Here is a 21,037-nt window from a genome sequence, read left to right on the forward strand (position 1 = left end):
GATATTGGTGATGAAGTAAAAAGGATTATTAGTAACAGTCTTAATTACTTCTGTCAGTACACTTAAAAGAAAAGCAAATGTATTAAACTCCAATATTTTAAGGATTTCTAGCTATAAATTACTTGTAATTGACCATGTAGCTAGTTATGCCATATGCCATTAGAGTTTCACAGAAAACATGTGGATGGTTAATATCTAAGGCTTCTGTCAAAACAATAATTACTCTGTGCACAAGTCTGCAGTAAAAATGCATGAACATATCATTTTCATAATTTAGAGATAAATGCATATCTCCTTATCATTAATTTGCTACCAAGAAGTGACTTTTCTTAATGGGATTCTAACTGGAGATTTACTGTGAACTCTGAGATCCTCTTCTGTGACTGACACCAAAAAATAAGACCATTTTTATGTTATGAGTGACAATGATTCATAAGCACGATGGCCAAGGACACAAAGCAGGAGGCCGAAGGTGAGTTAACAGCTACAGTGAGGCACTGCGTTATAATTTTTTAGAACGTAGAAATCACTATGTCAGTTATAATTTTTGGAATAAAGAAATTGTGGGAGAAGAGTGTACTGAAAACTGAGGTTTGAAGACACCAGTCAGTTTCCCAGTTTAAAGTGATATGTCTCTTTATGATAATTTATTCCTTAAGAAATCATTACATCTTTACATGAACTGTGAGCCATGGCACACCATTTAGGGAATATATGTCAAAGTATGAAGAATATAAATATGAATAGTGTTTCTTTTGAAAGAAATCATAAAACTAAGCTATGTAGTCAACATGAGGTTTTAAATAATAAAATGTTTGCTAATCTCAAATCTCTAATACATTCAATGGCAGAACAAATGATAAAGTTTGGCTCTTCATTTGACAAATATGATGCACAAATTAAAATTGCGCTGACACAGAACATATAGAAAACATAATGCGTCCCTTATGCCCATCTCTCTCCTCTTCCCCGTAAGGGCGATGTCCAATCCAGGGCCCTGGCAAACCAATCACACTAGCTTGGCTTTAGGTTACTCTCACTTTTGCAAAAAGTACCCACTCAGTCTGTATACTTTCATGTTTATTAGCTTCACATGAAGGTTACTTGCCATTGTACTTATTTTTCTTTATTTTATTTATACCTTAAAATTTATTTCCACCTGGATAAAGAAACTTTAAAAACAGTTAAGTTCCAGAGGGTTTTAGAACGTGTTGCTCAATGACAGGAATATTAATGCCAAGTATAAACAAAGAAAACAAAGAGGAACTGACATCTAAAGAAAAAGAAAACAAAATCGGAGTGTCAGTTAATTGCACTAATGCCAAGTAACAGTTCTTGTGTAAATTCTGTCTTTCCAATCATCCATTGGTAAACCATTACAGAAGGATACACGCGTTAGGGAAATTTTTCTGGGTTGGTGAAATAGGTCCATCTGTTGAACCACGTGACTGAGGAGAATCTTCTGAAACCAGCTGACAGCCTTTCCAAGAGTTCAGTGCCATGAGTGACACTCACTTTAAATCTGCAGGATGCTATAAGGGTGAGTGTGACTAAGTACAATACTTTGCTATCTTCATAACAAAGTATAATTATTTGCTTCTTACCTGGGGTTGCCAGCAGCATAGTCCTCAATTGGATCACAGGAGAGTTGTTAACTGACACAATAGCAGACGCAGGTTAGTGCGTGTTCTCCGACAGTATTGGTTAATGACAGTGGGGACCACTTAACAATCAGTGCCTTAACAGGCACTCAGCCTTCTTCACATACATGAGTAGAAACGCTGCTCCAAGATACGTTGTTTTTATTTTGGTGATTATGCTGTGTTCCCCCTGTTGGATAATAAATTGAACTGGCAAAAGACAGTTCTCTGGAAGGAAAAGTCTTGTCTTCTGTTTTAAACAATAATTTGTCTTCTAAAGCAATAATTGTGTGTTCTTTTTTAGTAGCCCAACTACAATAATGCAGGGGTCTTATTTGAAAGACTACTTTATACCCCAGTGAAATGCATTTTAATATTTCATTGATTAAGCTATTCTGTGTTTCTCAATATAACATACCAGTGTATAATTTAAAAAAAAATATTTCTTCACTTATGCTTTATTTTGTTTAAAATATATACTACAATTACAAGGGTATAGTTTGACAATGTGAAAAATGTTAAACTAATAAAGATGAAACACTGAGAACCTAAGAATAAAAAAGAAAGTGATTATCTACACATTATATTTTATGAGTTGTTATAAACACATATATTAGGCCACATTTTGTCTCCAAGTTTTCTAGCAGCCCGTGGGATGAAGAAGCCCAACATTTCACAGAATGCGTAAGGTGTAGAAGAAGAAGAAAAATCTGCTCATACAAATCCTAATGGTTTATGAACCTAAGAAAAGGCAAATATACTTCCTAAGGATTCTTCTAGGTAGACATTTTACAACGTGTTACATAACACATACATAATGTATTTATAACTTAGTATAACCCTAAAAGATACGTGAGGCCCTAGCTTTCCCAGGACTCCCCAGTTTTAAAACTGAAAGGGCTTCATCCCTAAGAATTCCTAAACCTCAGGCAATAAGGATGGTTGCTCCCCCTAGCAATGATCAGTAACAAAGTGTGTCCTATGCCTGGAATTTTTCCTTAGTCTTTTATTTTTATCATAGACCAGCAAACCACTGTTCTGTAGATATTTATTACAATCCAAGTAGTGATTCTTTGTACCTCCAACAGATACAGTTTCATATTTTCATAGATTTCCGTTTATATTTCTGTTGCGCATTGTTTCATTCTGGATTTTCCTATGTAACCCAGTCATAACTTGTGAACTCCATAGAGCATTTTGAACAAAAAAGAAAGTTCTACAAATGTTAGATAAAACAAATTAATTTATTAATTCATTCTAAAATACATTTTTCTTTTAAATGTGTTAAGAACTACTCTGACTAAAGCATTTTTGGAAGAACTGGCTGAAATAGTCGTATAATCTATGAGCACAAATAGCTCTGGAGTCACCAATCATTTCTCCTCTTCCACTTGCCGGAGGCTGTCCATGAGTGCTACAGTTTGAGCTTGTGAGATAAACATACGCAGATGTAGAATGATCTGAAAATCCATAAACAGTGCTGTACCGTCATGTACATGGGAGGAAGGCCATCACGTGAGATGCCCGTACTATATAAATAGGGTAATGAGGAATTTCATCAAGAAATGAATTCAGCACTGACCTCTAAAAAAGAAAAATGGTTTTTGGTGGGGCATTTGGATTCACAGATTTATTTGAACAAACGTTTGGAAAGAACATTTTCTAGACAGGACCGGGAACGACCCCTGAAAATATGGATGTTTCCTGTCAAGCACAACACAAAATATAAAACAAGGAGTCATTCTCCTGTCTCATAAGCCAGTTCTTATATTAATTAATTAATTAACTAATGGGAGGCAGCAGAAGTTGGATTGAATGATGTAGGAAGAATTCCCTGATTTTTAATTATAAATGTGTCAAAATTTGCATTAGGAAAGTATTTTTCCCTAATGCATTTTCCTTTAATATTATAGTTTGCATTAAAAAACTATTTCCCCCAGCTTTGATTTATTTTATGTTTGTCAAATTGACTCAGTAAGCTTTGAGTAGCTACTATATGTTAGACAAAATGATGGATACAATAAATACACAGATAAGTAAAAAAGTGGCCTATTTGGGAGAAACAGGTGTGTAATAAAAAGACAGTTATGAGGCACACCCGGTACTCAAGGACCAGTCACATCATGACTTAGGTAATTTTTATACACACAAACATACAGACATAGATACTGAGACAGTTATCACTGTTGTACTCTTTATATACTTGAAGAAACAAGCATAGAAATGTAAGTGATGTAAAAATAAAGTTTACATAGTTTTTCAATGGTAGAGCCGGGAGATATTTCTGGTGAAAAAGTAAAATGGTGAAGCTAGTTTGGAAAATAATCTGGTTGTCCATCAACTATCACACGTATAATTACTAGTCATATATTCAACAGAAATAAAACTATATGTCCACAAAAATACTCATATGTTTCAGCATTATCATAATCATCATAAAGTAGAACTACAAAAAACGTTTATCAACTGATGGATCAATGAATAAAATATGGTATATCCAGCAATAGAATATTAATTCAGAAATCAATAGGAATGAATTTCTGATGCATTCTAAAATGTGAAAGAACCGGTAAACATTGTCGTAAATGAAAAAAGTCATTTAAAAAAGAGCTGATATTGCATTATTTGATTTCATTTGTATGAAATGTCCTGAACATACAAATCTATAGCAACAGGAATAATATTCATGATTGCTAACGGCTGGGGTGGAATGGGGGGGAAATGGGACTGACAGTTAATAGATATATGGTTTCCTTTGGGAATGACAAAAATGATCTGAAATTTTAGAGTATATCAGTAACCCATTCCCATTTATATCTGGTAATATACCATTGTTAGATATGCCATATTTTATTCATCAATTCATGCATTGATTGGAAAGATGGCTGTGTGACTTTATGAATATATTAAAAACTACTGACCTGTGCTCTTTATAAAGTGTTGGATTACAATGTATGTGAATTATATCTCAATGGAGCTCTAAGTAAATACATGAAGACGGCTTTAGAAATTAAGGAAGCTAAATCTTCCAGAAGTGATTAACTTGATAACAAACGATTTTCAGCCCTCAGTTGGTTAGGTAAACAAAGGTACAACCCTCTAAGACAGGGGATATAGGAGAAGGTACAAGAAAAGATTGGGCTTGATTTTTCAAAGTCATCAGTAATCCTTAAATTCCTAAAAAACCAGAAAAACAAAAAAAACCCACAACTTTTTGCATAGTCTTTTAAATATTTTCTTATAGCTGCTGTTTGGGTTTGATTTCCGATTTATAACACTGGACAACCAGTATCAACAGATGTGTTCATTGATTTTTAGAGGGAAAGGAATGGGAGAGAGTAGGCAGAGAGAGAGAGGCATCTATGTAAGGGAGAAGCACTGGGCCAGGGTGACATCTTCATTATTCTTACCATTAGTCACAAGAGATAGCACTACTCATTTAAAATGTGTATGATGAATAGAACTTTGGAAATTTTTATTAAAAATAGGCTACATACAAAATTCTCTGTACTTGAATTCACAATTTCTGGTAGATATAACAGTAAAATATTTTACTCAACTTTCAGCAAACTTAGGTTGAAAGTTTAATGAAGATGTAGTCATTCATGTATCTTTACAAGTGCCTGATGTGACAGCCCTCCTGCTTTCAACATTTAATTCCGGTGTTACTGCTTGAAATCTTGCTAAAATCACCTTCAATTATTTGTCCTCTTCCTCCTCCTCAGATGAATATAGAAAAAGCAGTTATGAGCTTTCTCTTGAGATTTCTCATGAAAAGGATCTGGAGATGAAAAGGACGCTTGTTGTTCCATACTTCTTTTTTAGCAAAGTTTTCTAAATGTTAAAGTAAAACTTTCAATGTATTTCTGTGATAGACCAGAGAAATTGATCATTTCCCCTTCCCCTTGGTGGTTACATATCTCCCAATGACATATAGAAGGTGAATTAAATTGTCTTTAAAGACGTTTAACTTTAATATATCGGGCTTTATTTCAAAGAAAAGGTATCATACCAGTTGAAAGAAAATTCTAGGGAGGAGAAAAATAATTGAGGCACTTGATAATTTTAATATAATTTAACAAATGAAAAAGGTTATCCAGACATTAGTGGATAATTAACTTAGACTGTACCACTTACATGGAATAATTTCCTTCCCACAAACCACCTAAGTGCTATTCAGAGCTCATGCTGTTAGCAGAACAGGTACCAGAGAGAAAATGAAGACAAATCAGACAAGAAGGCATTTTGCTTAAATAAATGAGTTTGCTGCTCGAATTGTATTATCATGCCTATGCCATTATTTCCTAATATACATAAACCTGGCATTTCCCACATTAGTTTTTTTTCCCAGACCACATGATGTAGAATAAAAATATTGGCAAACTACATTCCAAATGTAGTTGGAGAAGATAACCCAGAAAATAAGAGGTAGGTCTCCCTAGATACAGGGATTACTGTATGCAAACTGCTGTGGGGTTCAGCACAATTTCCCCTGTGTGTATTGGAGACCGCTGTGCCATAGTCAATGTAGTCTCCAGTGGTTGCCTACCATAAGTAGTGCAAGCTTGGTGGCTCGGCCCACACATGTTGAAGTCGACTAGCCGTGAGCTGAATTTGCTAGTTATATGATTTCGGGCAAGTTGCTGGACCTCCCTTGTTCATATCCTTAAAACATTGACAATGATTTTATTTCTTCTTTAGATCTTAGAAAAACAGTGCTGATTTACAATCACTGGTTATTCAGTTTTAAATATCATGCATGCATGCTTTAAAATAGTGATGAGAACCATTAAAATATGCATTCGTTTTAATTCATATTAAAAATGTACTAGATTAAGTTTAACGAGTAAAGGTTGGAAAACATTGAGGAAAAACTCAAAAGATAATAAAGAGAGGACCACAGATTATTTACATCATTATAGCCATAATAAAGACCGATCTATTTAATTTAGCTATGCTTTTAAAGACAATGTTGTAGAACAATGAACCAAACTTACATTTTATGTGCACTGGAAAACATCAGGAGACAGCTATGTATTGCTTGGTCAGATAATTCAAAGACTGATGCGCAGGAGAACCAATCCTGATTCACTTAGTGACTGGATCCCGCCATCATGATCACAATACAATGAGAAGTTTCATACAAAGGAGACAATGAGTTTGCAGAATTGAATCCTGTGATTTGGGTATCACTATTTATGGAAAAGAATGAAGAGTTTGGGATGTTTGAGAAGTAAACAATAGTTGAAATCATGAGAGCATGAGCTCATGTGCAAACTACAGAAATGTACTGGGTACCAGTTCAGAGATTTTTCATATGTAATACAACATATGATTATCACAGTGGTAACAGTACAAATAACTAGAGGAAATAATAGCCAAGCTAGCTTTCACCAGTTACTTCTTCTTCTTCTTGAACAGCTATCCTATATAGTCCTAGCCTCTTTCTCAAGTAGATTTGACCATATGACTAAGTTCTAATAAATTTGACGTGAACAGAATTATTGTGCAGCACTACAACTCTGGATATTTCCATGTGTTATTTTCTTTATTCTTTCATTCTAGGCTACTATGAATGCCAACACTGATTTGAAAGCTATTTATTAAAGGTGATAATCTATATCTATAGATATAGATATGGATAATCAGTCTTTGTCACTGCATGACGTTTTGTATTGATGTCCTCCATCTCCCTGAAAACATCTTGGAATAAATCTATATCTATATCTATATCCATATTCATATCCATATCTATCTATCTCTCATCATCTATCACACATACTTCCATTATAACTGAGCTATAACACATAGGTAGATCAATTGTTGGGCAGTTGGAATGTGACCTTGTTTATCAAACTCCTATTCTGAAAGAATTAACCAACTGAAACAATAGAAATGATGCCTATGTGACATTGGGTGCCACCTGCTGCCTAGGTGCCCTATGCCACACTATATATTGAATCTTTTTCACTATTTACATCTGCACAGAAATAATCAGGACAAACTTGTCGTGGCTAATTTGGAAAGTATGCAATAAGCTGTTAGGTACCTTTTAAGAATGAGCTTATCACTAGGTATGCAAAGCTCTGTCCAGAAGGTGTCCAGCCATTTTAATATGAAAAATAGAGAACTTTATTGAAGAATACACAAGAAATATTTTTCATATGACAATGACTAATCAGTTCCCATCAAAGTAGGCACCTTGGGTCCTCACACAGTTCTTCCAATTGCCATCAGCTGCCTTGTGGTATTTGCTTGAGTCTTACTGACAGCCTGATACCTGTTCCTTTTCCAAGGTGATTTTAGTTTGGGGAAAACCAGAAGTTACTGGGCCCCAAATCTGTCTGTAGGGGCCTGAGTCACCTGGGTGATTTGATGTTTTGCCAAAACCTTGCACAAGATGTGATGCAAGAGCAGGCATCTTGTGATGAACCTGCCAATCACCAGTTGCCCATAGCTGCAGCCTTCTGAGTCATCAACAGTTTCTGTGGAGGTATGTTCAAACTTAACACAAGACTTGATGTAGAATCATTGCTCTACTAGCTCAGTCATTTTGAATGTGACAACCACACAGTATACGTGCTCACTCACTCAATAGTGTTTACCGCCCTCACTGACTAGTACTGTGAAGTTATCATTGTTCATACATGCACATTCTGGTCCATTCTCCTTGGCTGCCAGATTATATTAATGTCACACAAACTGCTTTCATTATATTAGCAATGGCTGGAGTTTTTCCTGACAGACCTTGACAGGCCTCACACACACACACACACACACACACACACACAGGACATGTATATATTTCATAGTTTAGATAAATGTCTCTCGTTGCATTGAAAATGTTCTCTCCTGCACTGTGGGCTATCTTTTAATTCCCTCAGTATTATTGTGTTTTGGTGAATAAAAGTTATTAATTTAATGAAGTCAAATGTATTTAATTTTTCTATCGTTAATTCCTATTTGTGCTATAACTTATTTAAATCTAAATATGTTATATATATATATATATATATATATACACATATGTGTATATATTTAGGACAATTTAGTGTAACTGTTGATAGAGTGAACTGAATGAAGGATTAAATAGCATCAATGGGTTTGTGCTTTCATCAATTTCTTTGATAGAAAAAGATATTCTCAAAACTGTGAAGCTATAATAAAATTCACTTTATTTTTTTTATTTTGAGAGACAAAACTGAAATTTTCAAAAGGCCTTCAAAAGAGCACTTATCATGAAATAAAAGTTTCAGTTTAAAAACCTCTAACAACCTCTCTAAATGTATTTCTTTTGCCCCCAAATGGGATAATATTGTCTAAATCCTCTATACATAGACGTTGTCTCTGTGTTCATTTCAATTATCCTAATACCTCATCAAAATAAAGGACACAGTTTGAAAATTATAGATTAGGATGTTAAAAGATATGCAATAATTTGTTCATTTATTCATTCAAATATTCATCCAAACATTTAATAAATACTATTTTTAAAAAAACATTTAACAAATAATTAATGAACATTTGCTATGTGTGAGTCATACTTCTTAATACCAGAAATATAAAAATCAAATACGTGTAGAACTATTTTGGCCCATGATGTCTTATCAGACAAAGAAAAATAAGCAAGTATTATTATAGCCCAGGGAAATAAATATAATATTAAAAGTATAAAATGAAAGGATAATAAAGATTATTTTCTGTGTCCAAGGGAGCCAAAGAAAGCTTAATGATATAACTCAACACTTATGTTTATTTTTAAAATATTTTTAATTTATCTTTATTGTATTTTTTACATTACCATTTAGTCTCCTTACAACCCTTCCCCCCAGCAATCACCATACTGTTGTCCATGTTCATGAGCCTTTTTCCTTTTTTCTCAATCACTCTACCCTCTAACCTCCCCTCCCCACTAGCTCTCATCCTGCTCTCCATGTATGAATCTGTCCCCATTTTCCTTATTAGTTCAGTTTGTTCATTAGATTCCACATACGAGTGGTATAGTATACCACTTGACACGAGTGTTAAGACAAACCATATGGTATTTGTCTTTCTCCAAATTGTTTATTTCACTTAGCATAATGTTCTCCAGGTCTATCCATAGTGTTGCAAAGGGTAAAATTTTCTTCTTTTTTACAGATGAGTAGCATTCCATTGTGCAAATGCCCTATAGTTGTTTTATCCACTCACCTGCTGATGGACATAGGCTACTTCCATATCTTGGTAATAGTACCTAATGTTGCAATGAACATAGGGATGCTTATGTTCTTTTGAAGTAGTGTTCTGTGTTCCTTCAGGTATATTTTCAGAACCAGGGTCACTGGGTTGAAAGTTAGATCCATTTTTAATTTTTGAGGTATCTCCATAATGCTTTCCACAGTGGCTACACCGGTCCGTATTCCCACCAGCAGCATACTAGGGGTCCCCTTTCTCCACATCCTCATTAGCACTTGTTGTTTGTTGATTTGTTAATGACAGGCATTCTGACAGGTGTGAGATGATATTCATTGTGGTTTTAATTTGCATTTCTCTGATGTTTAGTTACACTGAACATATTTTCGTATGTCTATTGGCCATCTGCATGTCTTCTTTGAATAATTGTCTATTCAGTTCCTTTGCCCATTTTTTCAATTGGGCTGTTTGTTTTTCCATGTCTTGCTTTTTGTAAGTTCTTTATAAATTTTGGATATTAACCTCTTGTCAGATGTATTGGCAAATATGTTCTCTCATTTGTGGATTGTCTTTTTATAGAAGTTAACTATTAGTTGGCAAGGTCTGAATAGATTAGTAGGATCAAGATAGATGAGTAGGAGTTAGAGATGGAAAGCATTTAGTGCAAAGAATAGTATGCACACAATTGGATATGGTAATTTAAATGGTTAGATCATGCATTCAAGAGACTGCAACTAGGTAAGAAAATAAATGATAAAGAGTTCACACATTATCCTGTGAGCAAAGGAAAGCCAGAATTCTTTTTCTTAACAATATAATAACTTGATCAGGTTTAGTTTTAAAGAGATTAATTAGGACAAAACAAGTTTGCAGAAGATGACTTTTCTAAATATGCTGTATTAGCTCTAGGATATGTAAGCATTAGTAATGTCAGGTTATTCTATTCTACTATGTATATTTTACAGAGGAATTTTTAAAGGCTATCTTGAATTAATCTTTGAATGACCTTTCATATAATTTTCATAAAATTCTAAACATCTGACAAGATATTATTTATCTGATATCCTATATTGAAGCCTTATTTTCTTATGACTAATAAAGGAATTTTGCTTCCCTTACACACCCAGTGACCATTAAGATTTAAAATACATCCAATTATAAAAATGTCTTTCAACTTAGATTTTGTTAAAAATTTTAACATACCTAACTACAGAGAAAATGTCTTCTACTCTACAATAATTCATATTCTTTTATTAAAATTTTATTCCAAGTAACTTTTTGTATCTGCTGCACCTGTTAGGACTTACTTAACAATTGTTCTAATATGAACATTCAGTTTTCAGCAACTAATGTAATTCAGATCTCTCCATATATAAGAGTGGGAAAATGTTTGGTATAATGTTGAATTGCTACTTTCCTCTCTTTTTATCTCTATGCTGTTGAATTAAATAGTTTTTTTGGTTTTTTGTTTTTTTAAATATTTTATTTATTTATCTTTAGAGAGGAAGAGAAGGAGAAAGGAAGGGAAACATCAATGTATGGTTGCCTCTCATGCATCCCCTGCTGGGAACTAGCCCCTTCTGGGAACTGGCCTGCACCCCAGGCATGTGCCCTGACTGGGAATTGAACCCCGATCATGTGGTTCACAGGCCCGCGCTCAATCCACTGAGCTACACCAGCCAGGGCTAAATTAAATACTTTTAAGAAGTAAACAACTCTATCTACGTAATTCTATTTTGCTCTCATATTATCTCCTGATAGTTTTTTATAATAGATCCAAGTCATTTGAGGTCTTCTGAACATTTCCCCTTTTGATCAAAACTATTAAATTAACAATAAGTGTTTGAGTTAGAAAACTTAAACACTTTTAGTCTGAACTAAACCTACCCACATATGTGATATAGTAGCTTTTACATATTCATATATATGTGTATAAATTTTCATATATAAAACAATCCCTTATTCAACATTTGTGTTTTGGTGATAGTGTAACCATATCTATATTTTTGTTATGCATTAGATTACATAGTATTTCTTTTCTACTGACTAGTTGTGAAATATTAGTCATTTAAAATAGCCAACAATAAATTCATGATCAATACATTGGGGTCATCATAAGTTTTTAAACTGTGCCATAGAGCTTGATGAATGGCTGACTGAGATAACTAGTAGAATAGTATTTGGGAAAGCAAAATGTTCTACAAACATGGAAGATCACATCTATTTGTCATTATTATGGAAGACTCACTTCTTTGAAGATCAATTAAATATGCTGCTCTGATGAATAATTAAATGAATATCTGCATATAACAGTTTTCGACACTAAAAATTCTCCTAGGTGATGTGACAAAATTTTCTGAGTCAAAAACAAGAAAACAAAAAGCAAATGGCCAATGTGCTATGAAATATTTACTTAGTAATTTGTTATTTTTTCCCCACTCAGCTTTTTTAATTAGGACATTTCAATTACAGTTTACAGTCAGTATTATTTTGTATTAGTCTCAAGTGTACAGTATATTAATTAGGCAATAAAATACTTTGCAAAGTGTCCCCCCTGATATTTCCCATGCCCAAGTGGCAACTTATATAGTCACAAATTACAGTATTATTGACTATACATTTCCAATGTTGTACTTTACATCCCCTTGACTATGTGGGTTGCATATTTATAAACCAAAAATGAACTATAAGAAAAGAAAACTAAGTGAAAAATTCTATTTACAACTACAATAGAAATATACCCAGGAATTAATTTAACCAAAGAGGTAAAAGTCCTATATTCAGAAAATTATGACACTGAAGAAACTAAAATAAATAATTAGATAGATAGATAAGTAAATAAATAAATGGAATCAGATACTGTGCTCATAGAAAAAAAGAATTAACATTGTTAAAATGTCCATACTATCCAAAACAATCTATAGATTCAATGCAATTTCTACGAAAATACCAATGATGTATTTCATAGAATGAAAACGAACAATCAAAAAGTTTATGTAGGACCACAAAAGACCCCAAATAACCTCAGCAGTCCTGAGAAAGAAGAACAAAGTTGTAGAAATAATGCTACCTGATATCAAATTATACTACAAGGCCATAGTAATTGAAAAGAGCATGGTACTGGGATAAAAACAAACATACAGATCAATGGAATAGAGAGCCCAGAAGTAAATCCATGCCTGTATGGTCAATTAATTGAGTTCTTTAATTAAATTTTAATTTAACTAAGATCTTTTAGTTTCAAGTGTCAGAAACATAACTCTAATTTGAACTAAATGATTAATTAGTTTCCACTATCAGAATATGTAATATTAGAGAAGTGTGTTTAAATTAGATTGGCTTTCAGAGATCCAACGATTCATTAAGATTCACTATCTTTCCCTGACTTATTTTCTGCTTGTTTTATTCTGTAGCAAACGTGGACATGAATGAATGCCCTACATTGACTTCAGTGACAAGAATTTTAGGAGGAAATTTCTCTTTCCTGAGAGATCCTAGAAAGCTTCAACTCCCCCCACTTTGCCTGAGCCCATCATTAAACCAATGACTATGACCAGAACAATTCACTATTCTAATTGGCCACAAAGAAAGTGTATGCTTTCCCCTAACCTGGGGATGAAGTGGGTATGACCAGACATGGAGGATGGGTGGAATAACAAAGCGATGTCAGGCAGAGTAATGCTTACACACTTCACAGGAAAATGAGCACCTAATAAAGGAGAAAATAAGACAGCACAACCTGAGTTCATGTTACTCCCAGAATTCTAGGAATCTCGGGGTTTGGGATCAGAAAATCCTTGCTTCAAATTTTACTTCCATCACTTTATTAACCAGCGTTCTCAGGATGATGATAATGATAATAATTAATAATAGTAGTAATAACAATAAAGATTATTTTAAAAGAAACAATAGGCCCCAAATAGAGTCACTGGTGCTAAGCCCCATGTCAGCAAACTAAACCAAGATTTAATATTTAACAACCCGGTTGCAGTTTCAACCTTTCCAGGAATGTCATCTTAACCAGTCAGTCTAGAATATCCTGGTCAGCACTAGTGAGATACTCACCCAATAGACCCCGTGGGAAAGCAACCTACATCTGAAACTCTCCACTCTTTGCTATAAGAGCCTTTTCTTTTCTACAGCTGTTTAGAGTCGGTTTCTATCTGCGGGATGGGATGCTGCTTGATTCGTGAATTGTTGAATAAAGCCAATTAGAAATTCAAATTTAATCTGTTAAATTTTGTGTTTAATAGGGTGTATATAGTCTCTCTCTCTTCTAACTACTTATCTATCTATCATCTAGAAATAGGTGCATACCATTTTGGAGCCTGGCAAGTTCAAAATCAGCAGAGTAAGCCGCCAGAATGGAAAATGAAGGAAAACTTGCAGTCTGAGTTTGGAGGGAGTCTGCTGGCAGAGTTCCTTCTTCTTTGCGGAAGGTCAGTCTTCTCCTAAAGGCCTTCAGCTGATTGGATGAAGTGTATGCCACGTAATGGAAGCAATCTGCTTTACTCATAGTCGAATGATTTACATAGTAATTGCATCCAAAATGTAGCTTCACCTATACATCCAGAATAGTGTTTTGCCAAAAATTGGGATACTGTTGCCTAGCCAACTTGATACATGAAAGTAGTTTTTAGTCACTTAGTGTTTATCTACCTTAGAAGAAAAATTTGTTTTACTTAGCTTCGGTTTCATTTCCTATTTAATAAAATTGATGTAATCTACTTGTAAAACTATTAAGAAAATTAAACAGCTATGTGCCCCATTAGCACAGTGCCTGACACATAGTAAATGTTCAGTAAATTGTTGCTATTATTACATTTTAATTTCACTGGCACACTTTTTACTATATAATCTAATGGCATAAAAATGTATGTGCACTAGGTATCTGTTGTACATTTGCATACTTAATCTTTCTATGGTCTGTACTATAAGACAGAAGCATGAAAAAAAGGTATTGGTGACAAAAACGCAAAATGATAGTATATGTCAATCAATGCAAATGGTCATTATTGGTGAAAAGGCCACTTCAAGTACTTTCCCTATTGTTATCTGTGGGAATGAACTATGACCTGGGGGAGAGAATAGCAGGATGTACCAGCTCCAGCATTTAAGAGGATGCATAACCTAATAAAATCAGTTAAAGAGAAAGGAAAAAATGACCCTACTGGAGCAGCAAGTATGAAGTCTATTCATTATCATGAGGAACATTATGAGGGATTTTTCAAAGGAAATAGTAAAAAAAAAAAAGATATATAATAAGTAAAATAGCAAAAACAACAATATCATAATTTACTTAACTACCATGTGTGTCTAGAACTCTATCAACGTTTTCTTAAGATATTATAGCACCTATATTCAGTTTGCAAACATCGATTGAGTAGGTACTTCATTAAATATACAAGTTTCACAAATGCAATGGTTAAGCAACAAGCATGGTGTCCTGCAGATACGCAGGATGAGTTATCTGACTGCTTTCCTTTAAGTGTAAGAAGGGGAAATACATGAGCAACACATAAGCAAACCCCAGTGCTTTCCTTCACAGGACCACACAGTCAAACTCCCACAAGGCATAGCAAACTAAGAGGCCATCTCTCCCTCTTAGCAGGGCCTAGAGGCAGGATAACGAAAGGAGGCAACACAAAAAGGCATTTCTGTCCTGAGGCAGCTTCAGGCTATTGGGCCTGAACAACACACTCACCTACAGCCTCAAGGAACGAATCTTGGCAAAAACAGCCCTTCAGAAATAATTCAGAACTGACTTGACACTAAATGTTACAAAACATTTTCTCCTTCATGGACTAGAGACTTGCTGTTTTTTGTGAATTTTGGTTATTCAATTTTCAGCATTTGAAAGCATCGAGATTCTTTGAAAGCAGTAGAAATTGACCAAATGTGAATTTGTGTATGTGAACTTTTATTCTTGCTCTTAATCGTGGATGCTAAATTATTCCAACACCGTTTTTGAACCTTTATTCTGCAGGAGGACCCTATCTCTGTTTTAACGGACTCCTGTTCACCCTTGTTGAGGCAGGGGACCTGCCTCACAGCACTGTGGGAGTGACCCATTTTCAGGCCACGCAACACTAAGGACATCAAGAAAGGTTTGCCTCTCATAGCCCAGAGGATGAACATGCCACACAGGGCAACGTGAGTGTGCGGCTCAGAAACAGTGACCAGCAGGGCGGGGGCTATAGGCAGCAGTCTTTGAGGTATCAAGAGAAGGGGGTTGCCACACAGAGTGCGATCAGCTTTTTTTAAATAAATCCACAGCCTGGCAGGGAAGTGCACGTGTTGAGGAGTCCACGAGGAGGGTTGTTTCATGAGGGACCTTGTTCTTAGGAGCAGAGCAGAGAAGAAACCATGTGGCTGGGCCCAAGTTTCATCAGATGTCAAAGCACAACCTAAAACCAGGCCCCAACTGTGCACCTTAAACCACAGCTTCACATCCTCTCTCTTCTGTTTGTTTGTTAATTTGTATCCCCCAGCAAGTGCCATCAAAGGCTGTCTTTTTAAATCACTTGTGTAATGTTGAAGTTTCACAATGTCGGCCTTCAGCTGATTTGGGGCCACAGACGTGTTTGCTTCAAGCTTTAATGAAATGTTTAAAACCGAAGTTTTAGCAGGGATGGGTCCTTTCTGGTTTGCCGCACACAAGGTCTCTCTAAAGGAACCCTCCGCTTGTTTATCTTATGTGTTGCACTTGGCATGCACTTGAATTTGAGGCTCTGAGTACCACTGATAATGGCATGACCCACAAGGCCTGTTTCTCTTCGTGGCGTATCAGTCAAACAACACAAAACAAGTAACCAAAGTTACTTTCAAAGGGCTCCCGTTTCTTACAGGTATTTCCCAAATAAAAAGAGTAGAAACACAGAACACAGTGGTACTTCTTAAATAGCTATGATGATAACACCAGGTCATCACATACGGCGGAGCTTTTTTAGTCCTTCTGTCTTTTCAAAATCCACCTAGTTTATGTGACCATTATTCTTCTGTGTCCTTTCCCAAATAATTGGCCACTGACCTTTTGTTGAGAGTTCTTCAGCTATAAACCCAAAGGAATGAATAAAAAAGGCTGAACTTCCTAAGAGATTGGCAGGGAAGGAAACAGAACAATGAAACTTTGAATCCTTTTTAGAAGGATTCAGAGGAAGAATAAAGGCTGGGTTATCTCAAAAATTAATGATAAAGGTGGCTTTTTATGTTTAATAACAATGTTAATTAGTTCATATTAGGAACGCTTTTATTACTCTCACAGGTAACTGGGAGAGTCAATGGTAACAAAAGGAAGAGGAAAGGAAACAAAAAGAAATTAAACCAAGAAGAAAAGAGAAAAAGGAGAATGTAAAAAATCAAGAGCAACAGTGTAATGAAACACAAGATGAATAATGTTTCAATACCTTTTCCTTGCTCTCTAAAGTAAGGAATTAAATGAAAATTTTTTGAATGTAAATATTACTTTGTTCCCATCATTTTACATCCTAAACAAGTCTTAAAGAAATTTAGGATGCTACTTTTTTCTAAGACTGAATTTGAAAGACACTATTAAGCCCTACTACACTATTTTGTGAAATCCAAGCTGTACATCTTTGCATTGAACGTTGATGAAATCCAGCACACTTCCCAACCAGCACCATCCAGGCAGCGGCCCCGAAGCGACTCTCGTCGGAGAAGCGGGTACTTGCAAACTCAGACTCGCATAGTGGATTTTATCAGCCAGAAAAAAAACTCTGAAGAAAATGGCGGCACACTCATGTAAGAAATGCTGCTTCTATAGAATTGTAGACTTGAAAGATATATAATCTTATTAACCAATATCACCCCGATAAATTCAATTAAAAAATGCTATGTTGAAGATGCTTTGATGACACAGAAAAATGGTGCTGCGTGGACAAACTGACATTAACCACCTTGGGATTAAGTGTGATTCAGAAAGACAAAACTCTGAAGGAGCAAATATTTTTGGAAGCTTCAAACATTTTATTTTATTTATGTTTTCATTTGACTTGTGCTCAAGTTGGCTATATGATTAAAATGTATCTCAGACTGAGCCTAATAAAGTTTATTCAACAAATGGGAAATAAAAATTCTAAATGATAAATTCTCAATTCTTATCTAAACAATAAGAAAATATTGCTTTATGTTTTAATTGACAGTGTTTTCTTATAATTACCTAAAAATGGTGAATCACAGAATCAATCTTTACTTCTCTTTGAGGAAAGCGGTTTCTCTGAGCCTTCATCTTATAACTACCATCTAGGTTAAGATAGAATCAGATAATATGAGTGACTAGAGAACAATAAAAGAGCTACCACACTTTTGAAATGGACACATTTTTGTATTCTGTGAGGCATAAACATAGACTTAAAAATTTTGGAGTACTTGACATTACTGTGTATATACACATTATTCTATCTGCAAGTCAACAGAAAATTTTCAATTTGTTCTTATCTTTACTCTGGGAGAAATACATATTTTAAATGTTTGCAAAAAGGTGAAAAGTAGTCGTACATACTTGTCACTCCTTTTTATTTATTCTTTCTTCTTGTCTATGCTTAAGTGGACATGCGTTTGGCTATTTTTTGAAACGTGCTCAAGTGCTTTTTCTTTCGTTTTAGATGGCTTAAGGAATGTTGTTGACAAACTAGAGATCATAATGACAGCAACATATTTTTAATACTTCTACCATATTTTCCAAGCCACAACTCTCAGATAAAAAAAATTCTGAGTTTGCTTTTGGGGTAAACAACACAAAATCAGCACTCTTAACCTTTGAGACTGTGTTGTTCTCCAAGATTGGAAGGATTTTTTGAATCCTTGGAGTTTGGGTTTTCCAAATAAAACTAACTTGGTTTGCAAAATACAGCAAGAAAGATATTTGTCTTTAAACAAAATCCTCTTTTTTTCTACTTCCCATATATCTAAAATATAAAATCAGTCATTATAAGCAAAATTTTTTCCTTAGGGGGGGAATAAATGCTACAGTTTTGCTTGATACAAAAAACCATGTGTAAGAAACACTGAATGAGTAGTAATTTTCCTCTGCAATCTTCCACCGGAAATTGCATCCTGCACCAGTTTCTCCCAACCCCTCTTGCATGTGACATTACCATCTAACTGTTTCTCTTTGTCCCTGTTGATAAGTACCGCCCAACTGACAACACTTCTCAAGAACAATTCTTCCAGGCCCATTTTTGAAACTAGCTGAGCATCCATGGACATCCTCCTGCTGGATCCCCATATGCTTCCCCTCCCACCCTGAGCTCTGCCCTGGAGCATTTTCATGCCCATCATTTGCCAAAAAAAGATGCTATGCTAAAGGTGTTGTAGTTGATTTTCTTTCACACTATTTTCATTATCGCCTAAGACAATGCTTTCCATTTAGATTTAAATTTAAAGAAGATAAAAAATTTAGATTTAAATTTGAAGAAGATAAAAAATGTTAAGGACTTAGCCCAGTAAATGCCACATTATAACCATGATTATACACACATTGAATGAGTTGTGCCTCATAGGAATCAAGCAGGAAGTGACTTTTGTCCTTTCCTGTGCCTGCTGTATTGCTCTTGCTCATCATTTCTTCCCTTCCTCCTCAACTATTCAGGTCCACTTCTACTCCTCCGATTCTTGGCAAGTCTGAGAAGTTTTCTCATTACCGTCATTTAATAAGAAAAATCGACTCTCTTCCAGGTACGCATTTCTGTCCAGGAAAATACACACGCTCCACAAGCTCATCCTCACACTCCATCTCATGCAGTTTCAGCCAACTTCAGCCTGAGAAACCTACAGCTAGGAAGCCAGCAAAGGTAGCATCTCCCTTTCTCTATGTCTCAAGTCAACTCCTAAACAAGAGTAGAACAGCAGGGAAAGAAAAAGAAGACACGTTTACCAGATGGCTACAGGTGTGCCGCTGGAATCTGAGTGTGGTTGATACAAAAAATTGACCCACTGTTTTAATGCACTTTATAATATTACACTCACACAACACACACACACACACACACACACAGACACACACACACACACTACTGGGGACGTCTCTTCCTTCTGCGGCTCCTATGGCACTGGGGGTTACCACTTTGAAGGGTACCTTACAACCTATCGGCTCTGTGTTAAATGCTCTTCCTCAAGCTGATTTCTTGTGAGGTCACAAAGATCATGAAACTGTCACTGGACTAGTTCTGTGCAAGGGACTGTCCTGCCCTGGCATGATCCAGGACCTTCTGCATGCTAGGCAACCTCCAGGTTCTTGACTCAACCAGGAAAAAAATTAAGAGTGAGTTATTGGTGGAAGTGGCGCCTTTCATGGGATTCCAAGAAAAGCATTTCATGAACCCACACATGGGAGATTGTGGTGTGGCAAGATTTACTTGGGTGGAAATAAAAGGCCGCTCCTCTGTCCCATCTCCAACCACCCCACCATGGAAAAAGTCCAATCGTGTCTTTGACTAGGCCAAAACAAAGGCCAGTGTCCAGAGTTGCTGTTTCGTTGTTCCAGCATTAGCAGTTTCAGTCCCAGTCCAGGTAGCTTAACACTATTCCGAGCTCTTCTGCTGTACCCAGGCTCCCGCTAGGAGCCTGTGTTTGGAGTTCACGTGACAGCCAGCCACAAGGCTGCTAGATGTGCTGGGTTTCTATGCAGAGAACACTTAACAAATGGGGTGAGTGCGTGTTCCTGAGTGAGGAGAGATTTTTTTTATTAATCTGGGTTATATTCTCTGAGGCCTGGGAAACACCAGGAGCTTTCTCCAAATAACCAACCAACGTCCCAAGCCTTCAGGGTTTCTGATGGGCTACTGCAGACCAATCGGTCCCTTTCCCAGGTTAGACTGGCAGGTCTCTGTGGTCAAGCAGCTCCCTCTGTGCCACTTTGACTTTTCTTGCATATGTGCTGACCTCCCCACGTGATCTAGGCAATTGGACCAAGGAGATTGAAAAGCCAGTCCTTCTTCCCTATTTGGAAGGGGGTGGGTTGTTGATCCCTTTTGCCAGGCAAAGCGGTGATCCCCTGGGAAGTGTATGAAGCTGTAACTTCCTGCTGAAACAAACAGACTTGTGCTCCCTGGTTGATTATGCTCAATGTCTGATCCCTTTAGCTTCCTTCCTTTATTAATAACTAGTTAACTACCTGTGGCCACAGAAAGAAGTGCAAAATATGTAGCATGGTGGAGTGAACACTGGCCAATTCAATAATGAGTTGTGAGTTGTGCATGTGGTCA

General features: G+C 35.8%; 1 pseudogene; it reads left to right on the top strand.

The window, feature by feature from the left end:
- Nucleotides 1-441: 441 nt before the first annotated feature.
- Nucleotides 442-21,037, top strand: part of LOC118989542 (tropomyosin alpha-3 chain-like) — a 61,841-nt pseudogene continuing 41,245 nt past the window's right edge.

The sequence above is a fragment of the Sturnira hondurensis genome, unplaced genomic scaffold (genome assembly GCF_014824575.4).
Source record: "Sturnira hondurensis isolate 20B ecotype Veracruz unplaced genomic scaffold, ASM1482457v3 Scaffold0000780, whole genome shotgun sequence".
Lineage (NCBI taxonomy): Eukaryota > Metazoa > Chordata > Mammalia > Chiroptera > Phyllostomidae > Sturnira > Sturnira hondurensis.